The sequence below is a fragment of the Arvicola amphibius genome, chromosome 3, assembly GCF_903992535.2.
Source record: "Arvicola amphibius chromosome 3, mArvAmp1.2, whole genome shotgun sequence".
NCBI lineage: Eukaryota > Metazoa > Chordata > Mammalia > Rodentia > Cricetidae > Arvicola > Arvicola amphibius.
Window position 1 is genome coordinate 140,418,281 of NC_052049.1, and position 26,447 is coordinate 140,444,727.

General features: G+C 48.1%; 1 pseudogene; it reads right to left on the bottom strand.

The window, feature by feature from the left end:
• Nucleotides 1-15,494: 15,494 nt before the first annotated feature.
• On the bottom strand, nucleotides 15,495-15,745 carry LOC119809413 (annotated as a pseudogene).
• Between the last annotated feature and the right edge of the window lie 10,702 nt (nucleotides 15,746-26,447).

Below are 26,447 nucleotides of genomic sequence, written 5' to 3' on the forward strand. Positions count from 1 at the left end.
CTACACGGGGGGCTTATCCTACAGAGAGAGCCAGCAGGTGTGTCACCCAGGCCTGGGAGCTCCACCCCGCAGCAGACCCGGGTTTGCGGTGGAAGTAGTGGCGCGGGATGAGGGGTTCTCTGAGCCCTGTGCAGAAGGGGCAGGTTCTTCAGAGAGTGGGCCTCATTTCACATCCCCAGCCACAGGGCGAGCTGGGGTGCAGGTGGAATGGGCCTCACCTCACATCCCTTCCCTGTTTTCTGCCTGTGCTACCTGCAGGCAATCTGGGGCGCAGGTGGCCCGCCCGTGGGAGTGAGTCAAAGGCCCCATCTAGACTTGTTTCTAAAGCCAGCCTGGAAAATGTTCAGAGAAGACTTTATTTTTGCAAGCCAGCTTCTGCCAGACACAGATAGTATCTTCTGGGAAAATGCTAGGCCTCGCTAATAAGGGCAAAGAACCATGAAGGAAGGTGGGCTGCTGTTCAGGGCCATTGCTAGGCAGGGCTAGGGGCTGTGTGAGCGGCCAGGAAGACCAAGAAAGGCTGGCTGTGCAGACCGGTCAGGTTGGGGCGGAGGCAGGGCCTGGTGCTTTCTCACTTTGGGTAACAAGGTCACCCAGTTGTCACCCCTGCCGTATCTCAGCTATGCTCCTGTCACACAGGGAAGCTCTTCTGCAGTGGATGGACTCTAGAGCCCAGAACCCCACACCCGTGCACCTGCAGCCCTCCTACAGAACCTGTGCAATCCTCCTGCTGAGGCAGACCCGCCTGAGCAGTCTGAGGGCGACCTTGCCCTTTAAGCCTCCTTCGTTTCCTTAAAACAGATTCTGCTAGACACAAGAGAGTCCTAGGATAGGGCTTCTTCCCCTAGGGTGAGGAGTGAGGCAGCCCCAGAGTAGCAGCCTTGGGGATTCCAGGACTCCACCCACACCGGCAGAGGCTATGGCATTGAGCCCACTCTTCTCTTCGCTGAGAAATGCATTGTGGAGGCATGCGGGAAACATTCCTTCGCAGAATTCCCTGATTCTCTCGCCCGGCTTACCCCAGGTGCTCCAGTAAAGACTGGGTGCAGCGTGGTCAGTGCAGAGAGGGACGACAGGAATGTTCAGGTGCCTGACCACGTGAGAAATCCACCCCAGGCATCTTCGGCCAGCTCTCAGCAGGGGCTAATGCCCCAGCAGTGCTCTCCTCGCAGGCATTGTACCCTCCAGTGGCCCTAGTGCCAGCTCCCTCCCTCTCAGCCTTCTTTAACATTGGTGCACAGACCCTCTTCCCACCTACCAGACACCCTGGGAAGGCAGGAGCGGGGTTGGGGGGCTGAAGGCTATTTTTGTGACTTTCAAAAGCCCGAAGGAAACCATCCATTTATTTTAGCGATGTTCCCAGACTAAATAAAACAGTAAGTTTATTTGCGTTGGGTTGGGTCGTATCATCAGTGTGGTAACTGTGCTTTATCTGTACTGATCAGAGGCACTAATTGGCAGTTAGGCGTCTTTGATAAATAAAACTCAAAGAGACAAATTATTATTCAATAGTGTAGCTCCTTGGGTAGATGAAAGCTTTCAAAACATCGAGTCCCTAGAGGAGAGACCTCAAAGGGAGCTTTTGTGGTGCAAGGGGTCGGGACCTCTGAGCTATGTGAAAGTCGTCTTTTCATTAAAGCCAAGCACACATGTTTTTTCCATGGACCTCTGATGCCCAGCTTCCCACTAGTGAATCTGACTTCTCAACATCCGTACAGATAAAACACTGTTCACTGAGGCCTTCCCCAGATTGTGTGTCCCCAAGTTCCACTGACGGGCATTCCTCTGGAGGTCAGAGCAGAGGGCCACCATCAAAACAGCTTGGGAAAAACACAGTAAGTCCAAAGAAGCCCTCTACTGTGGGATTTTCAAGGCTCTTAATGGATTCATGAATTAAGAACCCATCCAAGAGGGCTCCGTAGTTAGGAGTACATATGACTTGCAGAAGACCCAAGTTCGGTTCCCAGCACCCATATCAGGTGTCTCACAACCAGTTCTGGAGGTCACACAACTCTGCTGCTCCTGTCTGCACTCGTATGAACATACCTCAACACAGACACACATTCATACACTTTGTTATTAAAATGAAAATAATCTTCCAAAAAAAACCCACAAGGCAAAGGTGAAACACAGTCCCTGTACATCATCATGGGATGTGCCCTTTGGAGGTGACACTTTCTCAAGTAGTAAGTATCCCACAGAACACACAGGGAGAAGTTGAAGAAGGAAGGAGCAATATATGAAGGTCTGCAGGGTGGAGAACGGCCAGGATGGACTTTAAGGGTCGTCCCTGTTTTCTGCCTGTGCTACCTGCAGGGTGAGTCAGAATACGTGTGGTTGGCAAGCAGTTATTCCAGAGACCTGGATTCAAAAGAACCGCTCAAGTGACCCAGGAAACCTTGGCCTGACATCATTGCCAGCCCCTGCCATGTTGTGCTCTGAGGAAACGGTAGGGAGGGGGAGGTTGGAGAGAAAATGACTGTCACCTTCAGCTTGATAAGATGCTCTCACCCACTGGCCCGCAGCCTTCCCGATTCATCCCTTCTCCAAGCGTGTCCTGGGAATCTTGGAAAGATTTTCCTTCTTCTCTTCACTCCTGGGCCCACCTTGGACCAGATTGGCAGGAGGTCATACAAGGCCACCTCTTGGCTTGCCAGAAACACAAAAGACATGGCTCACATGCCACTGCAGGGGTAGCTCATGAGGCAGTGACATGTCTATTGTAGGACCCTGAAAGGTGAAGCAACACAGAGGAGGCCGGGCCTGGGAGGGTGCAGTTGTGTCTACTGTGAGGCCTGCTGCAGGCAGACACACCCACGCAGCCAGATTTGCCTTCAGGACACGTGCAGGAAAGACATAAGGCGCACTCCACAGTAGGTGAGGCCTGAAGGAAGGTGAGCCAGAAAGGAGGAGTGGGGACACACGAGGAAAGGATTCAGCTCTTACAATGTGTCTGACTCTATCACCCGAGTTTTCACGTCAGGCATGTTCTCCCTGCCGACCGCGTCCTCACCAGCTCCCAGTAATATGGGGGTGTTTTCCACCCCCCCCTCCACTTTACAGACAAGATCCAAACTCAGCAACGTCCATGTAGCCTTGGGGGTGCAGGAGACTGGATTTGACTAAAGGAAGGTGGTCTCCTGGCCACTGGTTCCGTGAGACGACCTAACGACATCATGAGGTGTGTCCCTAGTGTCCACTGCAGAACAGGGAGCAGTGGCAAGCCCAGCAAGGAAGTTGAGGCTGATCCGAAGGGAATGGACAAAAAGAGGCCATGACCTTTGAACTACCACAGGCACAATGACAGGTTGTGTTCAATGAATCCCCAAAATGGCAACTGAAAATGAAGAGAATTCTTTGTCAGAAAATGAAAATTCTAGAAATGACTTCTCTTGGTGCTGTTCTTGTAGAACTCTGACCCAGTCTCATGGGGCCATTACATCCTATATTCTCCTCGGACCCAAGCAAACAGTTTTAGGAGAGGATACTGAACATGTCTGTGTGAGACTAGGGCTCATGGAATATGGCAGTATGGGTAAAAATGGCCCCCACAGGCTCCTGTATTTGAGTACTTGGTCACCAGGGAGTGGAATTGTTGGAAAGGATTAGAAGAATTAGGAGGTGTGGCTTTATGGAAGAAGTGTGTCAGTGGGGGTGGGCTCAATGGTTTGAAAAACCCATTTCTCTCTCTCTCTTCTCTGCTTATGGATCAGGACGTACCTTCTCATCTACTGCTCCTGGGCCATGTGTGCCCCATGCTCCCTGCCATGATGATAGCGGACAAAACCTCTCAAACTGTAAGCAAGCCTTTTCTGTCTTTTTTTCTTTTTCTGAGACAGGGTTTCTCTATAGCTTTGGAGCCTGTCCTGGAACTAGCTTTTATAGATCAGGCTGGCCACGAACTCACAGAGATCCACCTGTCTCTGCCTCCTGTCTCTGTGAGTGCTGGGATTAAAGGCGTGTGCCACCACCGCCCAGTGGAATGTTTTCTTTTCTAAGAGTTGCCTTCATCAGGGTGTCTCTGCACTGCCCTGGAGCAGTGACATGGGAGTAAGGGAAGGGCTTCTTTACTCTCAGTGCCAAAATGACTGACCCCTGACCTTTTCATCTTTGGAAAAGTGGAGTGTTTACTCAAACAGAACATCTTTATTTTTCATTTTAAAGATTTGTTTATTTTCATTTTATGTACATGAGTGTTTGCGTGCATGCGTGTAAGTGCACTGCCCCTGTACCTGGTACCCAAAAGCCAGAAAAGGGCATCTGATCCCCTAAAGCTAGAGTTACAGACAGATGTGAACTGCCGTGTGGGTACTGGGAACCGAACTTGGATCCTCCACAAGAACTGCTGACTCATCTCTCCAGCCCCCATGTTTTGTTCTGAGGCAGGGTCTCATATACCCCAGCCTACCCCTGAAAACATTACACAGTAGAGTCTCCTCCACCTCACAGGTGCTGGAACGACTGGTATGTCCCACCACATTTGGTTTATGTCGCGCTGAGGGTTGAACCCACAGCCTCTTGCATGAGCCATATCCTCAGTCCCCAAGAACATCTTTAGGACAAGTCCAGAGGTCTGAAGAGTGGAGCTGGTCAATGCTCCTGGAGGACCTAGACCCATGGTCTCCTAGCCCTTCACATTTATCCTCCTGACATCTGTTTCGGGAGCTAACGTAAGACGTCCCCTTCCCCAGACACCACGGTACAGCCATTCAAAGCAGGAGGATCGGGAGTTCAAGGTCAGCCTGAACAATTTAGCAAACTACTGTTTCCATTGAGAAAGGAGGTGAGGAGATTCTGGGAGTAAGGTCGCAGGTTCCACCCCAAATACCTTACACTGGTTTCCAAGGCTTTGCACACCAAGATGGAGTTTCTATAAATACAATCTATCATGCTGAGAAATGGCCACTAAATTCCACCGTGGCTGGAATTCACTGACTTCATGCATGAGCTATCTTCTGCCCATGCCCTTCCTGAATTTACCCTAAGGTCTACTGGAACCGCGTGCAGGGGAATGTTCAGGAAATTGACCCTGGCGCTAACAGTACATTAAATGCTGGTGATTCTTCCCAATGACCTCATTTATTGAGTCAGACTTCAGTCTATGGCAACCCTTTCCAGCTCAAGGATCCAGAGAGCTGTGTGTCTCCGAGACCTTCTCAAATCAGGTGCTGCACGCTGTCACCCGAAGCCATGGGAGAAAATTCTGTCAATCAACATAACAAATTCCACAGATGCTCACTCCTGTTCCTTTTCAGGGAGGGTTTGTCATCAGGTGTTGGTGGCGTTAAGGGAAACTGATAATTTGAAAACTCTGATAGGGGCATGCAGACAACTGAGGGCAGAGTTTAGGGGCCATGTGACTTACCTGCATGTCTGGGGCCCGCATTCATTCTGTGGGCCTAGAAATGACCGATTATGGCTTAGTACCATGCTACGTCAGAGGCAACAGGCGTTTAAGACAACAGCAGCATAAAAACACGTGGTTATCCAGTCACTGGTGAAGAGAAGGAGAAAGGAAAAGGAAAAAACCCAAGAAAATAAAATAAACAAGCACTTCAGGGCCCACACCAGGCCAGCGAGTCTTTTTAATTAAGAAAAAAATGTTAAGCATGAAACAGGAGCAAAGGGGCTTAGAGGCAACTCCTGCCCCGTGAGGCATTTTCACTAAAGGATTTGGACAGCCAGGGATTATTCTTTTCTTAAGCTTTTGATTGAAACTTCAGACTTTCATCCCTTCAGCAGTTAGAAAGCCCAGAGCACAGCGGCTCAACTTCCCTGAGGAGGCAAAATAACCTGCGGCCTGCTGAGATTCTTGGGGTAGGGATGGGGCAAAGGTGGGAGCAAGGGTGGGGATGAGTATGGGGATGGGGGTGGCAGTGGGGTGGGGATGAGGGCAAGGGTGGGAATAGGGGTGGGGGCGGGGGGTGGAGATGGGGTGGGGATGGCAGTGGGGTGGGGCGGGAGTGGGATGGGGGCGGGGGTAGGGGTAGGAATGATTACTGATGAAAGGAAAGGCGGTTTATTCAATCCCACGTTTCCCTGCTCTGCTCATGGCTAGCGACACAGTTGTGGGATAACCCCTTTCTCACACCACACAGTTGTGAGATAGCCCCTTTCTCACACCACACAATTGTTGTGAGATAGCCCCTTTCTCACACCACACAATTGTTGTGGGATAGCCCCTTTCTCACACCACACAGTCGTGGGATAGCCCCTTTCTCACACCACACAGTCGTGGGATAGCCCCTTTCTCACACCACACAGTTGTGGGATAGCTCCTTTCTCACACCACATAGTTGTTGTGGGATAGCCCCTTTCTCACACCACACAGTTTTGTGGGATAGCTCCTTTCTCACACCACACAGTTTTGTGGGATAGCCCCTTTCTCACACCACACAGTTGTTGTGGGATAGCCCCTTTCTCACACCACACTTTCCTCACAGGTTTGCTCCATCCAAGCTGCCCCACCCCGTGCACTGAGCCCAAGTGTTATTCCATCAGTCCCGTTTTGGCACACATCTCCTGCAGTCACGTGTGTCTCAGTGGCCTGGAAAAGAGCAATCCCCTTGGTATGCAGTCAGTCGTTTCTTCTTTTGACACACACACACAAGGCTGCTGATCTGGGCTTTCGAACCAGACACGGGTTTAGCTCCTGGCAAGGTAAAAAGAATTTACTAAGATTCCGAACAATTTTTTACAATTCTATTTCTCTTTTACCATTGGAAAGTAGTCTCTTGGCTACATGGGAGCTCTCTGAAATCTACACCATGAGTGTCACACAAGACTTAAAAAGAAGATCTGGGGGCTGGAGCGAAGGCTTCGCAGGTAAGAGCATTGGCTGCTCTTGCAGAAAGACTCAGGTTTAACTCTCTTAGCTCCCAGCACCCACATGCCCTCTCAACTGTCCTCAACTCTAGTTCCGGGAAATCCAGTGCCCTCTTCTGCCCTCTACAGGCACCAGGCGTGCATGTGGTGCACAGACATACATGCAGGCAAGAGACTCAAATACAAAAAATAAAAATAGTAAGTAAATCTTTCAAAAATAAGATCGAGGCCTGGAGATGTTGCTCAGTTGGTAGAATGCTTACCTGAAATGGATGAAGCCCTGTGCTCCAGCCCCAGCACTCATAAACCCATCACTGTAGTGTGCACCTGTATTTCCAGCATCCAGGAAGCAGGAGCAGGAAGATCAGAGGGTCAAAGTCAGGGTTGGTTATGTAGCAAGTTTGAGGCTAGCCTGGGCTACATGAGACCTCCCCAGCCCCTCCTCCCCCAATCTGTATCCATTCACTGGGAGAGTTTCCACAATGCCATTATCGTTGCATGAACGAAACAGATGACAGAAAATAACAGGAAAGACAATCAGGTCTAATTTTTATACTGCATCAATAAAAAGGGTGACACTCTTTGAACAAAAAAGGAGAAAAGTAGTTTTCAGTGGCTGTTACCCTGAGCTGCTGTGACAAACACGCACAATAAATCACTGTAAAAGAGGAGGCTGTACTTGGGCTCACGGTTTCAGAAGTTCAGTCCATGGTGGCTGTGGCCCTGTGGAGAGACAGTGCTCTTTGGGAAGAGTACCTGGAGGAGCTAAGCTGCTTACCTCATCGCAGCCAGGAAATGAGCGAGAGAGGGAGGCTGGGCCCCTGAATCCTTCCTTGTTTCCATAGGTCTCACCTCCTACAGCAGTGGTTCTCAACCTTCCCAATGCTGCGACCCTTTAATACAGTTCCTCATGTTGTGGTGACCCCAACCACAAAATTAGTACCATCGTTACTTCATAACTGCAAGGTTGCTACTGTTAGGAATTGTAACTCTCTGTTTCCCATGGTCTTAGGAGCCCCCTGTAAAAGAAGGGTCATGAAACACAGGACAGCTGCTGTCCTAAAGGTCATCCCACTTCCTAAGAGCACCACCATGGATATGCTGCGTAGTTTATCAGCTTGATATAAGCTACAGTTTGGCTGAGAACGGCCTCCATAGGCTGATAACAGGAAGTGGCACGGCCTGGGAGCGACTGAGGTTGGCCTTGTTGGAGTGGATGTGTCCTTGCTAGAAGAAGTGTGTCCTAGGGGTGGGCTTTGGGGTCTCAGATGCTCAAGTCAGGCTCAGTGTCTCTCTCTCTCCCTGCTACCTGTGGATCCAGATGTGGAATTCTCAGCTGCCTCTCCAGCAGCATGTGTGCATGCTCTACTGCCATGCTCCCCACCATGATGGCAATGCACCAAACCTCTGAAACTAATTGCAAGCGACCCCCAATTAAATGCTTTCCTTTTAAGACTTGCCATGGTCATGGTGTTGCTTTATAGCAATGGAACACTGTGTAAGACATAAGCTAGGCCATCTGGGAAGAGGGAACCTCAGGTGAGAACATGCCTCTATCAGATTGGCCTGTAGGCAAGTCTGTAGGCCATTTTCTTGATTTATGGTAGATATAGGAGGGTCCAGTCCACCGTGAACAGAGCAACTCCTGGACAGGTGGTTCTGAGTCATGTAAGACAAAAAGCCGTGGAAGACATGTTGGGCAAGCCAGTAGGCAGCATTCCTCCATGGTTTCTGCTTCATTTCCTGCCTTGAGTTCCCTTCATGATAACCTATGATCAGAATGTGTGAGCCATACAAACTCTTTCTGCCCTAAGTTGCTTTTGGTCTTTACCATAGCAACAGAGAGCTAAGCAGGGCAGCTGGAGACCAACCCTTCTTCCATATGTGGCCCTTCAAGATTCAAACCTTAACAGACAAAAGGGGGCGGGGAATGTTGGAAAGAAAGCCATCAAACACAGATACTGAACAGTAGTGCAACTGTAATTGCAGGTTCTCACACAAAACTCAAAATGATGTACACACAGGACTGAGGAAACGGTTCAGGAGGAAAAGTACTTGAGGTGCGAGTGTGAAGACCCCCGTTTCATCCCCAGCGTGCGTGTGAAAGCCTGGAGGCACTGATGAGAGATCCAAGTAAGAATTCCGCTCATGCTAGCATGGCAGGCAATGAGTTCACTGGGCTTACAAGAGTGTAGACAAGGGGTTACGGACAGGAATTGAGTGACCCCTGAAGAGCTATGTCACTGAAAAGTATCACTAGAGCTTGGATGATGAAATCCCTGGGGCTGTAAAAATGAATGGCTCTTCAGTTAACTTTTCACATCCTATCTATGCCAGCATCTCAAGACCACATGAGCTGGGCAGAATCACACACAGTTGGCAGGACAGTGCAGAGTGGAGCAGCTGGAATCTCAGGGGAGGATTTGGTGACTCTCCCAACCCCTCCTTCCAGAAGAGAACAGCAACCTGAAGGCCCAACCTGAAGGTTACTTGTGGGTGGTCACAGCTGTTCTGGTGAAGCAGGTAATGGCTGCTTTGTTCAGAGGGACAGTGTTTCACACTTACAAAAATAAACATGCTCTCACCACACAGCCCAGGAAGCATGCTCCATGGTAGCTGGCCAATGAGGTAAAAATTGATGTCCCCGTAAAGACAAGTGTGTGAGGAGAGAGGGAAGAAATGGAAAGGCATGTGGCTAAGTGAAAGAAGCCCATCTGAACAGACTGCTGCCGACGACCCCAGCCCAGTGACCTTCCAGAAGAGGCAAAGATACTAAGACAGTGGAATAATCAGGGTTATGAGTATAGTTCAGGTCAAAGAGTGCTTGCCTCATATGAACAAAGCTCCGGGGTTCAATGCCCACCACATGTCTGTGGGGTGTAGTACAGGGGAGGAGTGTCCCTCCGCCCGGCTAGCTTAACCCCCAGGCCGGCAGGCTGCTTGTCGTCCTGGCCACCCGACTAGCTTATGACCGAAATAATTACATGGAAATCTGTATTAATTAAATTACTGCCTGGCCCATTAGTTCTAGCCTCTTATTGGCTAACTCTCACATCTTGATTCAATCCATTTCTAATAATCTGTATGTTACCACAAGGCCTTGGCTTACCGGGAAAGATTCAGCATGTCTGACCTGGCAGCTTCATGGTGGGTGGCTCTATCTCCTGTTTTCTTCCTCCCAGAATTCTGTTCTGTCTACTCCACCCACCTAAGGGCTGCCCTATCAAAAGGCCAAGGCAGCTTCTTTATTCAACCAATAAAATCAACACAAATGCAGAAGGACCTCCTACTCCAGTGAGGTGCTATGGTACAAGTCTGTTAGCCCTGCCGCACCCCTTCATTCTTCCACAACTTCAGGACTTCAGTAGACAGAGGACGGGTGAGCCCTGCTGAGTCTGCGCTGCACCTAAGGCCTCCTTTATCCATACTTGTCCTCTCCCTCTTCCCTGACCTCCACTTCCCTTTTGCCTCTCATCCTCCTCTTTTTTCTCTGCTCTCCCTCTCCTCCTATCCCTTTCTTTTTGCCTTTCCCTCCCTCCTCTTTGCCACCTCATTTCTTCCATTTGTTGAATAGCAACTTCCTCCATCTTGAAAAATCCCATCCTGGAGAGAAGCTTGTTATACTTCAGGAAGTTCTAGATGAGATTCGAGTGACCCATAAGGCTCAGGAAGTCTTTGAAGCTTACCAGATTCATCAGGCCCCTCCCTACAAAGTTATAGAAGGAGTAAGCATTAGTGGGGAGAGGGAACTCTCTGAATCCAGCTTCCCACATGGCATGCAGACAGCTCCAGGGTTGCATGTTGTGGTGGTTTGAATAGGAATGGCCCCCATGGACTCATGCATTTGAATACTTGGACCATAGGGAGTAGCACTATTAGGAGGTATGGCCTTGTTGGAATAGGTGTGGCCTTGGAGGAAGTGTGTTACTGTAGAGGCGGGCTTTGAAGTCTCATAAATGATCAAGCTCTGCCCAGTGTGGCACACAGTGTCTCCTTCTGCTGTCTGAGGATAAAGATGTAGAACTCTGCTATGGAATAATCCTCTTGTACACTGTAAAGATTTGTCACTTCAATTGGTATAATAAAACACCAATTGGCTAGTAGCTAGGCAGGATGTATAGGCGGGGGTGATCAAGCTAAGGATGATGGGAAAGAGAAGGGTGAAGTCTGGAGTTGCCAGCCAGATGTAAAACCAGTTGGATACACAAAATGGGGTGGAGGTGAAAGTCCCCTGGCAGAACGTAGATTAATAGAAATGGGTTAATTTAAGTTGTAAGAATTAGCTAGTAACAAGCCTGAGCTTAGGCCAAATATTTTTAATTGTAATTAATATAAGCTTTTGTGTGATTATTTGGGACTGGGTGGTTGGGACAGAGAAGCTCCGTTTCTGTTTACAGAACTCTCAGCTTCTTCACCAGCATCATGTCTACCTGTGTGCTACCACACTGCTTACCATGACTATAATGAACTAAGCCTCTGAAGCTGTAAGCCAGCCCCAATTAAACGTTATCCTTTATAAAAGTTGCCATGGTCATGGTGTCTGTTCACAGCAATAGAAACCCTAACTAAGGCAGAAGTCACATCTTGGTACAGCTTGGGTTCTGGAAGCTCTACCAGGGAATGAGGGATGACTGACACAGAAGAGCTGGGATCCAGGGGCCTGGGCTGTCTGATGGAGAAGCCTCAGCACCCCAGAATCTCAGTCTGTTTATTTTATATAGCTGGGTAATGGGGATGGGTTATTGTATATGGCTGAACAAAGATGGGGAGCTTATGGGATATAGCTGAACAAAGATGGGTGTTGTTGGGGTTTTCTGTCCTGCCCGGTTCCCACAATCGTTAAGTCCCAAAGAAATCACACAGAGGTCTACATTAACTATAAACTGATTGGCCCAGGCTTGCGGAGCTGAAGTCAAGTGAACTGCAGCCAAGAAGGAAGTAACTCTGATGGCAGAAGGGCCTGCACCGCGTGAATCTGCACCCTCAGAAGGATGTTTGAATGTCAAGCAGTTAGCCTGTACTCTGGGTACCCTTGACCAGGAGTACAGTTGGGAACAGCTGTCGGAACTGGAAAAACACTTCAAGATGGAGCCATGCCCAGACCCCGGAGCTCAAAGGGTCCTGGCCACCAGACTCACCATAACGGAGGAACAAGTTAAGACTTGGTTCACCCAGCGTTCCTTGAAGCCTGAGATGTGCCTTTGCTCTGAGTGGCTACTATGGAAGCCTGTCCGCCATAACCCTTATTCCTGTGCTTCCAACAAAGCTGGGGGCTGCCGGTCACCAAGCTGTCGGTACAGGTTCATCAATTCCTCGGAGCAATTTAGGCTGAATTTTCAGAGGTACCTGAAGCTCATGGAGTCGTACCAGACCCACAGAAGGCAGCTAAGGCAACGGGTGTACAGGTCACGAGAGAGCACTTGGTGCAGAATGTTATCACCTCGCACAGTGAAGCCTCACATCAGTCATGCGTCCTGTCAAGGCAAGGAGTCTTCCCAAAACAGCCCCGGACTCCCCGAAACTTTGGAAGCCTTGAAGAAGCTCAGACTCTCTTCTGGGTACCCAAACACAGATGATTTCTGAGAATGTGTCCTGCTTTGCCTTACCACTCACTATGGTATCTGGGGGTGACAGCCTCATTAATCCACGCCTATTTGGGGGTTTCTTATTTTACACTGTGGATGTTTTGTTTCTGGCCTGGGACTTGTAGCTTTTACCTCCCAAGTAACCGGCTGCACCATAAGTGTTGTTACTTAGTTGTTTTGTTTTTTTTTTTCTATTCCTATGGGATTTTTTTGTGTGTGTAACATTCAGTTTCATTTTTGTTTTTATTTCTTCAAGGGCATTTCATGCACCAGCTTGTCCTAGCATTGGCCTTTTGTTAGATGTTATTCAGCTTGCTTGTTGCAGGGGGGGGGGGAGAGTCTGTTGGACTTTCATGTCTGTGTTAGATTGATAATAAAGCTATTCATAGAAATTAAAAAAAAAACTGGCCCATTAGCTCAGGCTTCTTATTAACTCTTATAACTTACATTAGCCCATTATTCTAGTATATGTTAGCCACATGGCTCGGTACCTTTTTCAGCGAGGCAGTCACATCTTTCTTCTTCTGTGTCTGGGCCGGGACTGCATCCTCTTCCGAGAATTCTCCTTTTCACCTTGACCCACCTCTACTTCCTGTCTGGTTGTCCCACCTATACTTCCTGCCTGGATAATGGCCAATCAGCATTTATTTAAAATATAATTGACAGAATGCAGACCATGGTCCCACACCAGATGGGGGTTATGGTATACAGTTGAACAAGGATGGGACTTATGGAATACAGATGAATGAGAGTTCAGGTTTGGCTAATCTTGGTAGGGGCAGGTTCTGTAGGGGAGTAGTCTTCGGGCTGTAAACATGGTGGGGAGAGGCTACGGTAGGCATTTTCTGCGTGTACCATCAACATTTGCACTTGGACAAGGTTTTGCCATCCCTCCGAGTCTCACCTAGGGGAGGCTTTGCCACTCCCATAGGTCTGAAGCATTGGGGTCCTTGACACGGCTGTTCCCACATCGACAACAGATTCACTCAGAATGTCAGTTGCTCCATGCACACAGTTTACCTTTTGTGAGCTGTCACCCATACTGGGGTGAGCTTTGGTCAGTGCAGCCACTTCTGAGGCACCCATGCATGGTCCCTGTGAATAATTCCCAGACACCCATTGTTTCACAAAGTTGAACCTGGGTGGTAGCCTTTACCTTGGTCTGTTTTCGGTTTCCTATCTAGAGAGAGCATGCATTTGTTCACACTGTCTCATGAACAGTGTTATATAACATCCTTCCTTCCCATTCCCTCCCCAGCCCGGACGCCAAGACTTCTCCCTAACATACCTCTTTCCCGTAAATCTCAGCACCTGACCAGTTCCTGGCTAGCTAGTGATAGAGTGCACACACGTGCGTGCGCGCACACACACGTGTACACACACACACACACACACCGTGTAAACACCTGCAAAGCATGCTTCCAACTGCTGGGGGGGGGGCAGAGTGCGGAACACATGCTATTTCCTCCAATAGGACAGGCTGCTGGGGCTCCCATGCCTCTACTGTTCTTGTGGGCTGTGGAGCAGAGTTGGAGAGTGGGTTCCGTGTGGCATTTGGGTTTCAGAGCTGCTCTAGGGTTGCTGCCAGGACAAGGCCACTGCCCAATGCCCCAAGTGACGCACTTCCAAGGCTTTTAAAAATAGAAATCTGAAAGCCATTTCATTGCCAAGAAGCTATAAGGTTCTGGCTCTCAAAACCAAGGCCAAGCTGGAAATTCAGCCTTGAGGTTGTAGGAGGAAAACAAGCTCCCCTCGCCTTGCCTCAGATGCTCAGTGAGCACTGCCAGGCCGTACTGAGTCATGTGCTGGGCAGTGGTCGCCGGCAGAGGCCAGCTGTCAGTACTATAGTTATCCAGAATGATGGAGGTTGCTTCCCCACCCATTTTGAGTAATAACCCCAGAGCACCTGGTAGAGGCTGCTAGGGGAGACTGGAGCCTGGGTGCTGGGAACACGGTGTGTAATGAAGTCAGGGACACTGTGTTCTTGCCTTTTTATTTTCACAAATAAGACATCAGAATCCCATGCTGCCATTGATCCAAGCTGGTTTTGAGTACGTTTTAAGAGGCCTGGATAAGCAGGGAATGGCGGCACACACCTTCAACCCCAGCACTCAGGAGGTAGAGGCAGGTGAATCTCTGTGAGTTCATGGGCAGCCTACAAAACGAGTTCTAGGACAGCCAGGACTGTTACACAGAGAAACTCTGTCTTAAGAAAGAAAGAAAGAAAGAAAGAAAGAAAGAAAGAAAGAAAGAAAGAAAGAAAGAAGGAAAGAAAGAAAGAAAGAAAGAAAGAAAGAAAGAAAGAAAGAAAGAAAAGGCCAGGCAGTGGTGGCACACACCTTTAATCTCAGCACTCAAGGAGGTAGAGGAGGTGGATCTCTGTGAGTTCAAGGCCAGCCTGGTCTATAAACTGAGTTCCAGGACAGTCAGAGATACACAGAGAAACCCTGTCTTGAAAAACAAAACAAAACAAACAAAATAATAAAAAAGAAGCCCTGAAGAAAATGTATTGTGCATTTTCTTTTTAGATTTTTTTTCCCAAATTTAATACAGATATATACATTTTCTTAGGGTTTCTATTGCTATGGAGAGACACTATGACCATAGCAACTCCTATAAAGGAAAACATTTAATTGAGGTGGCAGCTTATAGTTAAGAGGTTCAGACTGTTATCATCATCGTGGGGAGCATGGCCCAATGCAGGCAGACATGGGTCTGGCTACATCAGAAGGCAATAGGAAATAGTCTCAGACACTGGACAGTATCTTGAGCAAAGGAACCCTAAAAGCCTTCCCCCACAGTGACACACTTCCTCCAACAGGGCCTTACCTGTTCCAACTAAGCCACATCTTCTAATAGTGCCACTCGCTATGAGTTTATAGGGGCCAATTGCATTCAAACTACCACATACATATATACAATGACAAACACCCTATTTTTATCCAATAGGGTTCTGCCACACCTAGAGGTCCTGGAGATGCTCCAGAGAGCAGACATATGACAATCTTCACGTATCATACCCTTTAGGGAGCACTTTAATGAGATAAGTAATAAGATGCACCCCAGTTTATATTCCTGGGGGCCTCATATGGGTCCAGAACTCTGCTGTAGCCTCTTTATCCTGCATAGACGGCTCTGCCAACGTTTTCCCCATCTGCTCATGAATATCCAAATCCTTAGAGACACATCAGGCCAGGAACACAGACTCAGCTTTGGTCAGCTCTGCTTCCTTGTAGTGGGGGGCACACACTTCTGGTGGCAGGCGCTGGCGCACTGTTGACCATCATCTCCACTGCCAGCTCCATGGCCAGCTACTGGGCTCGGAGCAGACTCATGTCAACCCAACACTGTGGAGAGAACTGCCTTCTGGTCTTTAGTCCACAGTCTGGGACAGGCTCCAGCTCCCACTGTGTCCCCAGCTTTGGGTCAGTAGTAAAAAGTTATTGGTACCCAAGTAGATGAGAGTGGAAGCATCTTTTGAAATTTAAAAACAAACAAAAAAATTTAATTTAACCTTTTGTGTATGAGTGTTTTGCCTGCGTGTATATCTGTGCACCATATATATTCCTGGTGTCTGTGGAGGTCAAAAGAAGGTGTTGGATTTCTTGGAATTAGAGTTACAGTTGTGGGTGCTGGGAACAAAACTTGGGGGGTCCCTGCAAATTCTCTCTTAAGTGCTGAGCCATCTCTCCAGCCCATGGATTTTCTGAAGATGAAAGCTATGACATTATGTAGATTCAGGACTGATACTCTGCTGGGTGTTATGAGAGCTGGGGCAGGGTGGGTAGAAAGAATGGCGCTGATCTATACCACATTTTCCTTCTGAGGAGCAAGGTCCAGCTTTGCCGGCCTCTAAACATCTTCTGTTTTTATGTAGGAATTGACAAATGAATAAAGAGCGTTTCTGTGTCCTCAGTAAGAATTCCCAGGAATTTTCTTCTGCCTGAAAGCTGTCCTGAAGGAGGGAAATGGGTGTGAGAGTCGTAAGGCTGATTCAGCGCGGCTCTGTGACGGTGTGAATAAGGCTAGCCCATATAGCCGCGGGCATTTGAACCCTTGGGCTCCAGTTACTGCTGACGTTGAAGAAGGTTTAGGAGGTGTGGCTTTGCTGCAGGAAGTACGTCACTGGGGGTGGGCTTAGAGCCTCCATAACCTATTGTTCTTCCAGTTTGCTCTCTGCTTCATGTTTACAGTTAAAGATATAATTGGTTTCCTTCTCAGGCCCCCTGTTGCCGTGCCTTTTATGAACTCTCCCAAGGGAACCACAAGCCAAAATAAACTCTCACATAGGCTGCTTCTGATCGTGGTGTTCTATCACAGCAACTGATAAAGGCTCCCTCCATCTAAGTAAGGATCCCTCCATTAAATAGCTGATAAAAAGCCTCTCCAATAATTCAAGATATCATATATTGATCAGCCTGGGCTATATAGCAAACTCCAGTCTCAGTGTATACAAAATTTCTAGAGCTCTGGGGAAATAACTGAGGGAATAACGCACTAACCATACAAGCGTGAGGATGGAGTCTGGATCCCTGGTACCCACAGGAAAGCCAGGTGTGCATGGTAGCTCACCTGTAATACCAGTGCCCAGGAGATGGGAACAGGGATTTCCCCAGGACAAGCTACTTGACTAATTCATAAGTTCATCTAGACAGCTTGCCTCAATATGTAAGGTAGAAAGTGATCTGGGAAGACATGCTATGCCAACATCTGCACACATACATGTGAATCCACATATACAAATACAAACACACCCCTCTCTCTCTTACACACACACACTTTATTTTTTATTTTAATATTTATTTATTTATTCTGTATACAATATTCTGTGTGTATGTCTGCAGGCCAGAAGAGGGCACCAGACCTCATTACAGATGGTTGTGAGCCACCATGTGGTTGCTGGGAATAGAACTCAGGACCTTTGGAAGAGCAGGCAATGCTCTTAATTGCTGAGCCATCTCTCCAGCCCCCAAACTTTATTTTGAAATGATTTTACCATAGAAAGTAGGTGGGGTCCCTTTTGCTGATGAACTGCAGCCCCTTCACTGGGCTATAAGCCTTGGGCCATGTGGGTTAGTTAGGATTTCTATTGCTGTGAAGAGACACCATAACCATGCAACGCTTATAAAAGAAAATGTTTAATTGGGTGGCTTACAGTTTAGAGGTTCAGTCCATTATCAACCATGGTGCTACATGGCAGTATGCAGGCAGACATAGTGTTGGAGAAGAAGCTGAGAATTCTACATCTTTGATCCACAGGCAACAGGAAGTAGACTGAAATGTTGGGAGTGGCTTAAGCATATATGAAACACAAAGTCCACCCCCACAGTGTCACACTTCCTCCAACAGGGCCACACCTACTTCCACAAAGTCACACCTCCTAATAGTATCATTCTCTATGAGTTTATAGGGGCCAATTACATGCAAACTACCCCACCATTTTGTTGTTGTTGTTTGGGATAGGATTTCTCTGTGTTAACATGGCCACACACACACCCCAAACAGTGTAGGCCGGCTGCAAGGAGCAGAGGTATCTCAGTGGCTGCCCAGAAGATGGCCCCATCAGGGCCATGTTAGAATTTCCCTGGGTTGTAGGTCCTTTTCCCTATTACACTATTTAGAGTTCTATTTTAGAGTGTTAGCATAAAATTATGCTAATATCATGTATCAAATCACATTCCCACCCCCAAACGATTTTTCTTCCTTCTGATTTTAAAGAAAGGGAGGCAGTCCAGTGGTAGACTTCACTAGGCCTGAGCACTGAGCCATGAGGCTGCATGGCAAGTTTGCTGAGTGAGGGACCCTGGCTACAGACCAGCCTAGATTCAGCAAACTGGGGAAATGGAGTCTCCCCTTGAAGGTAGTCAGCCAGATTTGGTTTTTAAGGGGGAAGAGAGCCTGGTGTGGTGGTGGCTTCGTCCCTACTGAAAGCAAGGGTTGGGTCTAGGGCTGGCTGGAACCTGCTGCCCAGCTTTCTCCACAAGTCTAAGTCTTCTCACAAGGCACTGAACTCCTCTTGATGAAGGCAAGGTGGTCCCAGAGTCTGGTCCTGGGGGAAAGATGTGGTCAAGTGCCGTGGTGATCAGCAAGGTACGCTTGTCCAGAGCAAGAGGCAGGCACTGTGTCCTGCATTCCTGGGACTGGTAACAGGGCCAGAGTGGGGCTCCACTCTCTTCCCCACACCCAGCCTGGGTTCCATAAATAAGACAGGGTCTCAGATTGTCAAAACTGATCTCGAACTGGTTATATAGCTGAAGATGACTTTGAACTTTTGAAACTTCTGCCTCTACCTCCTGGATTAGAGGCATCCGCTACCACATCTAGTGTATACGGTGCTGGAAATGGAACTCAGGGCTTCGTGCATGCTAGCCGGGTATCCCATCAATACCTCCTTAGAAGTTCTTTCTGGTTGATGTTGTACCGCCAAGTTTGCCTATGGATGGAACAGCTAAGCTCTGAAGTTCCCGACAGCAGGGGGCGCCCCGGAGCTGTGGGCTGACCATGAGGAAAAAGACCGTAGGGATCAGCTCTCCAGGCGCCAGGCAAGGAGGTGAAAGGGGATACACTCTCATGGCAGCAGGCTGGGCATCTAGGATCTGCTGAAGACACCAGGCAGCATTCAACACGAGACTTAGGTCTAGAAGGAGACTGTCTAGGAAGAAGTAGCACGGGGCAAACAGATCCGAAACAAAGATTCAATCACTCCCGACCCAACTGTGGAAAGCACGCCCTAGCCTGGGGTGGACAGGAACTGCTGCTCAATTCCCTCCATCCCCCTCCCTTCCGCCCCCGCACTCCAAGGCTCCTCCCCTCCCGTGGCTAGGGACCTGCTGAGCCCGCTAGGGTCTTGATCTAAAATCAAAGTCAGAAGGGAAGGATCCCACAGATCTTCGCCTCTACCTCCCAGCCCCATCTAGCCGCCCACTCGGTGGTCTTGTTTTTAATTAAAACAAACGTGGCCCTTTCCGCAGCTGAAGACAGCCCCCAGATGAGAACCATCAGGGCAGATGAGAAACAAAAGAGAAAACAAAAGAACCGAAGTGTAGGAAGCCCAGGGCAAAGACTGGGGAACAAATACTGGCTACTAAATACACACACGGCAAAGTCTCTAATAGTGCCGGCCTTTGATAAGTTCTAGGTGGCTCAGCTTTGAGAAAAGAGAGGCCAAGTTAGCTGGAAGGGGCACAGCAGAGGGAGAAGCCAGGTCAGCGGCTTCCCTCCTAAGGCCCAAATCTCCCTTTTCGCTGCCTCTACCTTTTACATGGGTGGGAACTGAACCCAGGGAAGTTAAGAAGCACATCCAGGATCCTGTATCAAGTGGGCAAAACACAAACACCCAAAACCTGAATCTGGAATTCAAGACTGGACTCCTGGTCAGTCCTGAGTTCTCTGTTATTCGTTACCAGGCCAGTTCAGTTAGTTCTAACCTTTGGTGGGATCTGGCCTTGGGTCTGCAGCCCTTCCTTCTCCTTGAGGGGCTGTAAGGAGAAACCTGAGCCTACTAGTGCCAGGCTGGTCCTCGTTGAGCCCCTCTTGGGGACCTGGGGTTGTCATTGGACACAGAAGCACAAGTATTAAAAGCTAGGTGCTGCTTGCATCAGGGTTTAATGAATGGCTCATGTCAAGAGTTTGACAAGTTTTCTGGTAGCTTCTATCCTCTTAGCCTTCACTGGGTGATTTCCACCATTCCGTTATTGCCATTTCACAGATGAGAAACTCCTTACAGACTCTCCAATTTCAGGTGTGAGCGCTCCTGCTTGGAACAACTGCTAATTAGTTCCCTCGCCCAGTGTGGACGGCGGTAAAGGTATTCTGCAATGGGGCAAGATGGCTAGACCCTAGCCACATGGTCAGCCTTCTCTTGGGGAACAGGTTGTACTGGGCACACCTCCCACTCTGTAGTGACAGGTGACTGCTCTTTCATACCCACAGCCCACGCCTAATCACAAGACACTGACTGGCTCAGGAGCCCAGAGCCCAGAGCCCAGAGCCCAGGCTGACCTTGAAGATGACCTTGAATTTCAAACGTTCCAGCCTCTACTTCCCGAGGGATAGGATAGTGGTGTGTGCCACCACACCTGGTTTTATGTGGTGTTGGGGACAGAAGCTTGTGGTTTCCTAGGCAAGCAGTCTACCAACTGAACGACACCATTAGCCCACTGACAGTCATTCATTTTAATAGTATTTTTCTGGTTGCTGTGTTGCAGATGCCAAGCCAGTCTGGGTTCTAGGACAGGCTCCCTGCATGTCTGTCTTAGTTCTTGGGCCCACCAGAACTCAGCAACATGAACCTCTTAATGCCTTTTCTGTGGCTACCCCTCCCCCCAAACCCTTGACTTACACTGCTCACCCATGTGATGACTGCCATTTCCATTAAAAATGTCTTTTTATTACAGTGTGTGTGTGTAGCTACATGTGCATACACGCTTGTGTGCACACACACAGGCACCCCCCCCCCCATGTGGTGGCATCTGTGGAGATTAGAAGACAACTGGGGGTTGAGCTCAGACCAGCAGCCTTGGTGGCAAGGGCCTTAACCCAAAGATCCATCTTGCTGCTGGTCTCCCACTCTCTATTTCACAAGCAAGGCTGGCTGTACTCAGAGCCACTCACTGACTTGCCCAGCCACTCAGCCAATAAGCAGAACTCTCCGTTTTGCTAACTCGGCTTACTCATGGGGTGGGTGGTGTGGTCCTCTCAATCCATCCTCATATAAGTTTTGGTGGCAAATGTTGTTTTTGAAAAGTGGCTTTAGGAAATGATAACCTCCCTCTGTGGGGGATTTTAGGAAGTGTGTTAAGTGATTGGGAAAAGTTTTATTGGGGGGCTTCAAAGCACTCTGTGGCTTGCCCTGGAGGAGAATCCCATGCCCCACCAGAGGCCTTGGCCTGGCTAGTCCCCATTGTATCAGGCATCCTTTGATGTTGGAAGAGCCAATCCATCTCTTTCATAGTACTACAAAGGATCCTCCTAATTGCTTTGTTTAGACAGCCTCTTTTCCAAATATTAAACATTTGGCCTTCCCAGGCCCCCAAGCTCCTAAGAGCATCCAGGTCCTTGCAGCAAGCACTCTCCCACATGCTGTGGGCTGGCAGCCTCTCTTGCCTCCCCGGGCAGATCTGGACATGTCATCCCATGGTCTTCCCACAAGCCCGTGGCTCTTTGGATGCAACACTGGAGGTGGATGCTGACCTTGTCCTCAATCTCAGCCTTGGAGTTTAGAGGGAGCAGGGTAACTGCCATTTCTTAAGCTCTGGCTGGGTCATCTGCTGTTTTTAGAATCACACTAGGCTCTTCTTCCTTCAGACATATCTAATCCTGGAGCAGGTCCCCACTGAGGGGGAGAGTTCAGCTCCGGCGTCCCATCGATGGCGATGATACCCTGTGCTGAGGCTCCTGTCCTGGCCCTGTGACCCTTTCCACTTGTGCTATGCTCCTGCCCTGCTGTCTCCACGGTACAGGCTGGTTCCTCAGACTCTAGAGCTTGAGCTACTTGATGTAGGTATGTTTCCTCACAGGCTTATTCATCTGACTAAGCAGAAAGCAGTGTCTCATTCCTCCCAGGACAGAGTCAAGAATGAATACAAAGCCCTTTCCTGTTTAAGCACTTCCCTCTACACTCACTATAAAGAAAACCTCACGTATTTTCTGAAGTAGTGTATAATGACTCCCACCCAGCTTAAAAGAGGACAACAGCCAGTACAATTTCATTTGTATTCTCCTTCTGGCTCCCCAACACACCATATGAGTTTCACAGTCCTAAGATGAGGTCTTCACACTTTTCAATACATACCTGTACAATACAAGAAAGACTTGAGGCAGGGCATTGTAATCTGACTTCCCATCTATGTCAAGGTCTTCCAGTGGCCTTAACACTAGCTCCACATCCATTAGCCACTGCTCTCTAACTGCTTCCTGAACAGAATGTCACTCAGGACTCAGGTTGGCAGTTCTTTCAGGCAGCCTACTCTGACCGTGGTCTGACAGTCAAGTCCTTTGTCTTCCCAGGTCACACTGCTTATAGTCATTACAGTTTGTCTATGTTCATCACGTGACTGGATTTCAGAAATACCGGGTCAATACATACCTAACACACGTTTTCTTGTATGTGTGTTGGTGAATTAATCGCCCGTAATTCATTTTCTGGTTTGCTTTCCTTAGTGGGGAGGATTGGAAGCTCCTACTATATGCCATGCACCTCCTCAATAATTCTAACACCTACCACGAAGCTCGTGTGAAGAGAAAAGCGAAGCTTAGAGGCGGGTGGGCTCATGGATATTTCTCGCATTTGCTAAGTCCCAGCTCCTTCCTACACCAATTGTCCTGCCCCCTATCAGCAGAGTAGTGGGACCATGGACCAAAAGTTCTAGAAAATGTCAGGAATTCAAAGAAACTTCTGCTTCCTGGCCCAGGAAATGGTTTCTTTCAGTGTTTTTAGGCAAGTTTCAGGACACTGTCCTCTTCCTGCCCAATGTTTCCACTTGAAGAAAGTGCAGCTGAATTCTCCACAGACATGCACAGCCTAGAGTAGGGACTTCAAAGCTTGGGGCTTGATTGGGCCATCTCTGTGCATCAGCGGGCCAGGAGGGAAGCAAACAAGAGAAACACGTATGACCACATGACCTGCACAGGTTTGGACCCAGCAGGATGTGTGTATGGTGCCAGTACATGTTTACCTGGGTCTGCCTCCCACTTCCTACTCCTCCCTCTTCACCCTAGGCAGAAGGTCAGCAGTCCTTAGGGGAAGAATAGTTCCTTTGTGTTTTTTCCTTTCTTCCGGTGCCCAATTAAGAATTATGCTTGGGAATCAAGCTAATTAATCTCTGCAGTTCAGGGAGGATCAAGCTACTCCTGCTATCAGTGCTATCAGTGTTGATCAATAACCTGCTGCTCAGAGTCTGAAAGCACACGCTCCTTTCAGGCCTTAATGAAGACAAGGCACAATGGCCTGGAGGCTTGGATAGAGACCAAGGGGCAGGGCACCTAGCCTGACAAGAGAGGAGTTGGGAGAACTAGGCTGGGAGGTGGGGAACAAGCCTCTGGGGAACCTGCTTTTCATGGCTACTCTACTGTGAGGTAGGTCCCACAAGGCAGCGCTATCAAATGTCAAGGTCCTGGATATCCAAGGCCCTGGAGATCAGGGGTAGGAGGATGGCGGTGCAACTTCATTACTGGGCTGCTAGAGGCACCATCCATGAGGGTGACCACTAAGAGTACTAGGAAAATGAAGGACAAAACATCATGATAGCAGGCTAGAACCAAGTGCTCCTTCTGTAGGCCAAGAAGAAGCTCTGCCACCAGCCTTCTCTAGGGCTGTCACATTAGCCCAACAACGGCCATGGCTGCAGATGGCCAGGGAACACACAAAACTGTTCCGAGTACAAGAGAAGAGTGTGGCTAAAGCTTCCAGAGATTCTTGCTGTCACTTGGGGTATCTTCAGGCTAAATCTCCAGAGACTCAAAGGTGGTTTTTGCCTCTGGAAGGGAAACCTCACCATCTGTTTCCCAACTCCAAGGAAGGCAGAAATCTAAGAACAGCGGTAACTGAAATGTGCACACTGCAGACTGATTTAAGACCTTTGGGAACCAAATCTGGCATCAGCATAAAAAGGTTTAAACGTTTTAACTGACAAGTTAAATTGTGTATAATTACTGCATATACCATAATGCTTTGAAATATTTATATTATAGACTCAATTAAGGTAATTAGCATATTACTTCATATGCTTTTTTACAGTGAGAATACCTAGAAATCTGTAAGCTGTACCACAGAGATACTATGCTTATCACTGTCCTATTCACAACAGCTAGAACTACATTAGATGTCCATCAACAGATGAATGAGGTGGTGCACACCTTTAATCCCAGTACTTGGGAGGCAGAGGCAGAAGGATCTCTGTGAGTTTGAGGCCAGCCTGGTCTACACAGTGAGTTCCAGGCTAGCCAAGGCTATGTAGTTTAAGGTCTCAAAATGCCAATAAAACACAGAAATAAGAGTCTCAGGCTAGAGATGGCTCAGTAGTTAAAAGCACTTCCTGGTCCTCAAAGAACCCAAAGGTTGGTTTCCAGCTCAAATGCTTTTTTGTTTTCCGAGACAGGGTTTCTCTGTGTAGCCCTGGCTGTCTTGAAACTTGCTCTGTAGACCAGGCTGGCCACGAACTCAAAGAGATCCACTTGCCTCTGCCTCCCGAGTGCTGGGATTAAAGGCATGTGCTACTACTGCTTGACAAGTGTTGGGGTTTATAACTCCAGTGGGTCCATTACCTCTGTTCTCCGACACCTACACCCAAGTGCACATTCCCACACATACAAACACCTAAATAAAAACTGCCAATCTTCCTTAGTCTCCCAAGCAATGTACCTAATAGAGGCACAACTATCATGCCTGGCTGGTTATTATTAAGTTTTTCATTTTGTGTGTCTGGGTGTTGTACCTGCCTGTGTCATCGATGCACCATCAGTGCAGTACCCAAGAAGGCTAGAAAAGGGCATCAGATCCCCAAGAATTGGAGTTAGGTGGTTGTGAGTTGCTATGTGAGTGTTGGTAATCAAACTTGGGTCCTCTAGAAGAGCAGTCAATGTTTAATCACTGAGTGATCTCTCCAGACCCTTTAATTAAAAATTTGAGATAGGATCCAGGTGCTTGTCTTCACACTGTTTTCACTACTATGGTTTTGTGGTATATTTTGAATTATTTTGTGATGGTTTCATTTGGCTCTGTTTAAGATCACTCTGGTTGTTAAGGATCTTTTGGGTTTCATAAACTTATAATACAAAGCATGGAAAATTACAATACAAAGTATGGGAAAAACTGTTTAAAAAACACAGTATTACACTTTAAAAATTTTATAGTTGGTGTATATATGTGGGTGCATGTGCCACAGTGCACATGTGCAAGTGGACAGAGGACAACTTGAAGGACATCGGTCCTGGGGCCTGAACTCAGGGTGTCAGGCTTGAACCTTAACTACTACACTATCTCACCAGTCCATGATAGGTTTGGTTATTTGGAGTCTTTCATGGGTCCATTCAATTTTTAAGACTCTCTTTTTGTATAATTTCTGGAAAATATCTTTGTTTTTTTGATGGGAATTGCATTAATCCTATAGCTTGCTTTGAGTAGTATGAATGTGTTAACAATATTAGTTTTTTCAAACACCAAACATGGTGTTTTCTTGTGTCACTTCAATGTCTTCCAGTCTTGGGGCATATACTGGCAGTATTTTGTAGCTGCTGTGAGGACTGTGTCTTTGATAACTGTTAGTAGACAGAAAAGTGGATGCCTTTTATAAGTTTATTTGTGATTTGTAGCTTGAGACAGGGTCTCATGCAAGCTAGGGTGTCCTCAAACTCAGTGTAAACTGAAGACAACCTTGAACTTTTGATCTTCCTGCTTCTTCCTCCTGAGGCATGCAGCACCACACCCATTTCATATAATGCTGCTGCTTGGGACTGAGCCCTTATAAATACATTCTAGACTAGAGTCGTCTTTCCTATGACTACGCTCAAGAACCCTGCAAAATTGTAGGGAAACACCCAAATGAGCAAACAGGCTTTTTGCACAGGTTGGACCCAAAGACATGCACTGTCCACTCTCCACTCTCTACTGGGCAGAGATCATCAAGTTCTGTGAAGGACTCCAGAACACCAAGCATAGCACCCACAGGAGGTTGTACCTACATTTACTCATCAGACCCTTTGGAAGTACAGGCCTCATTCTTCTAGATGTGTAAGTTTACTGGCCGTCGAGAGCCAGAAGGAAAATCATTGCACCAGACTAAGGTCCACTTCCTTCTCAATGACTTCGGAAGGCTTCGGTTTTGTTCTGCTAAGTTGTATAGGAGCTGTTGGTAGTCACAGTAGTTTAACTTCAAGGCCTCCACTTAAGGTTCTCATTTTGAGAAGTTGCTGTTAGTTGTGTGAGTTGCTGTTAACACCTTGCTACAGAGTTCAGAGGCCTGAGACTTGAACATCCAGGTCTGCAACAGGCACAGCTCTCTGCTGTTAGCCACTGCAGGGTTGTGCATATCCTTCCAG